Source organism: Rhinoderma darwinii, chromosome 2, assembly GCF_050947455.1.
Source record: "Rhinoderma darwinii isolate aRhiDar2 chromosome 2, aRhiDar2.hap1, whole genome shotgun sequence".
NCBI lineage: Eukaryota > Metazoa > Chordata > Amphibia > Anura > Rhinodermatidae > Rhinoderma > Rhinoderma darwinii.
Genome location: NC_134688.1, coordinates 174787819 through 174793910, shown reverse-complemented (window position 1 = coordinate 174793910; position 6092 = coordinate 174787819).

Genomic DNA, 6092 nt, shown 5'->3' with positions numbered 1-6092 from the left:
CTATTTGCCCATCTTGTCGACTTCTTTCAGAGAAACGAAGCTCCTGATATCTCAACGCCAATTGTGTGGGAAACGCACAAAGCCTTCATCAGAGGGGAGCTCATTGCTCTTGGTGCTTATTTAAAAAAACAAAGAGAGAAGGAGCTCAACTCCATACTCTCGCAGATTTCTGCTCTTGAGAGAGTGGGTAAACGCTCACAAGCGCTGGAGATACAGGGGAAGTTGAGTGACTTACGGAAGAAGTTGAAGGATTTACTTAATATTAAGTCAGCTAAAATTTATCAGCGTAGCTCTTTCAAATTTTATGCGCACGGGGATAGAGGCTCCAAAGTCATGACCAAACTTCTTAAAAAACGTACAGAACAATCCTTTATCAAAGAGATCAAGACCCCCTCAGGTTCTCTATCTTCTGATATTGGAGATATAACAAGGGAGTTCTTGCAATACTATACATCCCTATACAACCTGCCCGAACCTTCGGACTCGTACACTCTCACTGAACAATTTCTCCAACATATAAATCTCCCCTCCCTCACGGACGTAGATAGAGACGCTCTCACTCAGCCCTTTACATTAGACGAACTGTCCAAAGTTCTCTCATCCATACCCAATGGTAAAAGTCCTGGACCTGATGGCTTCCCCATTAGCTACTATAAAAAGTTTAAACAAGTATTGTTACCCAAATTTCTTAATGTATGCAATAGTCTTTTGGAGGGCTCTACTCTACCTCCGCAGGCTTTGGAAGCACACATTACCCTGTTGCACAAAGAGGGTAAAGATAGTGCAGAATGTGGAAGCTATCGGCCCATTTCCCTCCTTAACACGGATCTCAAATGGTGGGCAAAACTTTTGGCCAACAGACTCAATCCTCTCCTCACCCGATTGATCAACCCCGAACAAGTGGGGTTTGTGCCCGAGAGGGAAGGCAAGCATAACACCACCAGACTTCTTAACATAATTCATCATGCCACACAGAAGGGGATCCCTTTAGTCTTACTAGGGACCGATGCCGAGAAGGCTTTTGATAGGGTCAGGTGGTCCTTTATGCTTGCCACTCTACATAAATTTGGTTTTCCTGACAAGTTTATATCTGCAGTTTTCTCTCTATACAATACACCCAAGGCTAATCTACGCTTGAACGGCACAATCTCACCCTCCTTTAGCATAAATAACGGAACAAGGCAGGGCTGCCCCCTCTCCCCAGCCTTATTCATCCTCACCTTAGAAACACTCATTCAGAAACTCATACAGACTACTGATATCTCAGGCATACAACTGGGGAACCACATCCACAAGGCAGCAGGTTTTGCAGATGACCTCCTGCTGCTGGTCACTAACCCTAAGCAAGCCTTCCCCTTAATACTGCAAGCTTTTAACTCCTTCGGCTATGTGTCAAACTTCAAAATTAATTACTCCAAGTCAGAAGTCCTTAATATTTCAGCGCCGCTGGCGGATATAGGCGACGTACAACAACTGGCCCCGTTCCAATGGCCGCAACATAGCATCAAATATCTGGGCGTCCAGCTTACTAAAAAATCCTCCCAACTCTATGCTGCCAATTTCGTCCCCTTACTAAACAAGATTAAAACCCAGTTACATTCCCTGCGGATCCCCTTCCTATCCTGGGTGGGCAGGAAAAACTACCTGAAGACTTACATTCTCCCTCAAATCCTATACGTGCTTCAAACCATGCCCATTTACCTACCTAATACTTTCTTTAACTCCATCAAATCTCTATCCTCCAAATTTCTCTGGAACTCTAAAAAGCCGCGACTAGCACATAGACACCTGATTCTCAAACCCAGCTCCGGGGGTATGGGCCTTCCGGACATTCTAACCTATTATAAAGCCATACACCTTGGTAGGTGGGTTTCCTTGAACAGGACCAGAGACATGTCTCCAAACCTAGCTGCGGAAAGAGCTCTGCTTCCTCCAGGTTTACAAGCTCGACTATGGTGCCCTTTTTTAAAAACGGGACTTACAAACTCCATAAGCCCTACAATTAAAGGCACCGTTTTAGTATCTCAGAAATTTTTCTGCGACTGCACTCCGAGGAAAAAAACACTACCGCTTACACCCCTACACCTTCTCCCAATACTCACTAATTGCACAGCTGACCCTGATACCTTCTGGTCTTCTTTACAATACAATACTGTAGTTGATACTTTTGGAGATGGGCAAGTCCCCACCTTGCAATCCCTTTTACCTGCAGATACACACCTGCCCATCCCTTTCTTACACTCCTTAGGTTTCAAAGAAACAAGCAACCTCTTCCTGAAGATGTTTCCGGATATCTCAGAACCCTCCTGGTTGGAGACATATTTGCTACTACCTGCTCTTCCTAAGGGCCTTGTCTCTAAAATATACTCTGGCCTGGTTTTAGATGGCTCTCCTGCCAAACCTAGTTTTTTTCTGGCCTGGGAGAAGGAACTGGAAGTTACCTTCAGTAGGGAAGATACGTCTTTTATTCTAAAGCATGTATTTGGCTTCTCTAGATGCGTTAAAATTCAGGAGAACTCCTTTAAAACCACAACCAGGTGGTACAGAACTCCAGATTTTTTGTACAAAATCAGTCTGATTCCATCCAACCAGTGTTGGAGGTGTAATGCTGGCGTGGGTAGCATATCGCATATCTGGTGGGGCTGCCCCTCGATCAAGCCCTTCTGGGATAAAGTGTCTGACACAATTCAGAAAGTTACAAAACAAACGCTCCCCCTCGGGGCTCCTCTAGTTCTCCTATGGGCTCCATCTCAAAATTTCCGCCCGAAGCGTAATGATCTGATAACTCAAATGATTACAGTGGCTAAACTACTGATCCCACTCCACTGGAAATCGTCCGCACCCCCGACTTTCCGTGAGTGGTTAGATAAGATGGACTCTATTGGCAGGATGGAGGAGCTCTTGAGCTGGGAACTCAGAAAGCATGAGGATTATTTGAAGGTGTGGACTCCGTGGCTGACTTTTCGTGCCTCTCATCCCCACCCAAACCAGCTTCCCCTTACCCCTTAAACCTTGCATGACATCGGTTTTCTCTCTCTGTATCTCTATCTTCTCATTTTTTCTCACGTTCTGACATGGGTACCCAGTTTATTGTTCTACTTTATTGTTTACTGTTTCTCATCCTGCATGGTCATTATTGAACAGAACTTCGGCCTGCGTGCCGTAAGATTTATATGCCCGTGATCTGTGTACGGATGCTTTTCTTTCTGTTTATCTTGTCGTATATTTTCAATAAAACAAAGATTTGATAAAAAAAAAAAGAAATACACTTCTCAGGGGTGTATGCTTGGGAAAACCGGGCGCTGGAACGGTCTAATAGGGGTCTCCGTTTATACAAACGGTCAAAACTGGGGTCATCTCGGGGTGGGCACGGCTCATTATCAGTATAATGTAAGAAGCGAAGTATTGCCTCATTTATTTATTTTTTTAGGTTCCAGTTCAGTTCTGAAGTTGCTTTGAGGGGCCTTTATATTAGAAACCCCTATCAAACACCCCATTTTAGAAACTGGACCCCTCAAAGTATTCACAACAGCATTTAGAAAGTTTATTAACCCTTTAGGTGTTTCACAGGAATTTAGAGCAAAGTAGAGGTGAAATGTACATATTTAATTTTTTTTGTCAGAAAATACTTTTTATACCATTTGTTTCTATAACACAAAAGGTTTTACCAGAGAAACGCAACTCAATACTTATTACACAGATTCTGCAGTTTTAAGAAATATCCAACATGTGGCCCTAGTGCGGTAATGGACTGAAGCACCGGCCTCCGAAGCAAAGGAGCACCTAGAGGATTTTGAGGCCTCTTTTTTATTAGGCACCATGTCCGGTTTGAAGAGGTCTTGTGGTGTCAAAACAGTGGAAACCCCCCAAAAGTGACCCTATTTTGGAAACTAGACACCTTGAGGAATTCATTGTAGTTTTCATGCGGTGCATTCGGCTTTTTGATCAGTTTTTATTCTATTTTTAAGAGGCGTGGTGACTAAAAAACAGCAATTCTACTATTGTTTTTTTATTCTATTTTTTTCTTAACAGCGTTCATCGTGCGCTATAAATGACATATTCACTTTATTCTGCGTGGCTATACGATTACGGCGATACCAGATGTTTATAGTTTTTTTTAGGTCTTATGGCGTTTGCATAATAAAATACCTTTTGTAAAAAATCATTTACTTTTTGTGTTACCTTATTCTAAGATCCAGAACATTTTCATTTTTTATCAAGAAAGCCGTGCGGGGATTTGTTTTTTGCGTAACGAACTGTATTTTCGAGCAGTACCATTTTAGGCACATGCGACTTTTTGATCTCTATTTATTCCATTCTTTGGCGTTCACCGTGCGGGATAATTAACAAAATAATTTTGTAGTTCAGGCCATTACGGACGCGGCGATACCAATTATGTATAGTTTATTTGTTTATATATTTTTCTTAATAATAAAGGACTGGTAAGGGAAAAAGGGGGATTTTTACTTTTAAAACTTTAATTTAATTATTTTTACACAAAACTTTTTTTTACTTTATTACTTTGTCCCACTAGGGGACTTGAGGGCAGGAGGGCCTGATCGCAATTCTAATACACTGCACTACATGAGCAGTGCAGTGTATTGGAGCTGTCAACTACTCACTGACAGCAAGCATAGTGGGTCCTGACTTTGTCAGGACCCACTAGGTTTCCGTAGATGGCATAGCCGGACGCTATTGTTAGGTGTCCAGCTGCCATAGCCACCATCGCCGGCCGCTATCGTCTAGCAGGCCGGCGATGATAGCTTAACCCCTAAAAAGCCGTGATCGCTATTGAACGTGGCTTTTAAGGGGTTAATCAGCGGGGACACAGCGATCGGTCCCCGCTATAGGAGCTGCGGCAACTGCTGTTCGAGACAGCATCTGTCACAGCGCATGCATGTATCGGGAAGACGGCCGAAATGGCCGTTCCTCCCGTGACTTACTATTCCGTCATGGAGCGCGAACAGGATGGTTTCCATTACGGAATAGTACGTCACTGAGCGTTAAGGGGTTAAGCAGAACAGTATTGGTTTTTAAGCATGATGCTGTAGGCGCGTCTCTCACTTTGTATTCAGTCTCAATTTAATAGAATGTTCTCTATGATACCTTATACACCGTTCAGCCAAAAAATTACAACCACTGACAGGTGAAGTGAATAGAATTGACTATCTCGTTACAACGTGGCCTGTCAAGGAGCGGTAGATATTAGACAGCCAGCTAGTGAACGTCAATTTTTGAAGTTTGTGTGTTGGAAGCAGGGAAAATGGGCAAGCGTAAGGATCTGTGCGATTTTGCCAAGGGCCAAATTGTGATGGCTAGACAACGTGGTAAGAGCATCAACAAAATGGCAGGTCTTGTGGGATGTTCCTAGTATGCAGTGGTACCTACCAATAAAAGGTCCTAAGAAGGACAACTGGTTAACTGGCGACAGGTTCATGGGCGTTCAAGGCTCATTGATGCACCTGGGCAGCCACGAATAGCCCATCTGGTCCAATCCCACAGAAGAGTTACCACCTGCCTAAACATTGCTGCAGACTAAGTACTTAATGCCAACAGTATTCCCTAATGGCAGTGGCCTCTTTCAGTAGGGTACTGCTACACTGCAAATATCGTTCAGGAATAGTTTGAGGAACATGACAGAGTTCAAGGTGTTGACTTAGCCTCTGAATGAGGGACGTGCTAGAAAAACAACTCCGATCCATTGAGGCTCCACCTCGCAACTAACAGGACTTAAAGGATCTGCTGTTAATATCTTGGTGCCAGATATCACATGACACCATCAGAGGTCTAGTGGACTGCATGCCTTCACGGATCAGTGCTCTTTTGGGGGCACAATATTGCATATTGAATCTGCACAATATCAGGTAGATAGTTTTAAAGGGGTTATAAGAAAGCTGGAAAGAAAAAAAAAAAAAAAGAAAAACTTCTAAACAAATGTAAACTCTACTAAGCATCCCCACCAGTATAATTCTCATGAAAAAAATTACATATTTCATAACTTATCCATTCCCCATATGACGCCAATGCCGCTGTTTTACTTCCAGATTCTGAGACGCGCGCCAAAAAATTGATACCGGCATCCCCCTCTTTCC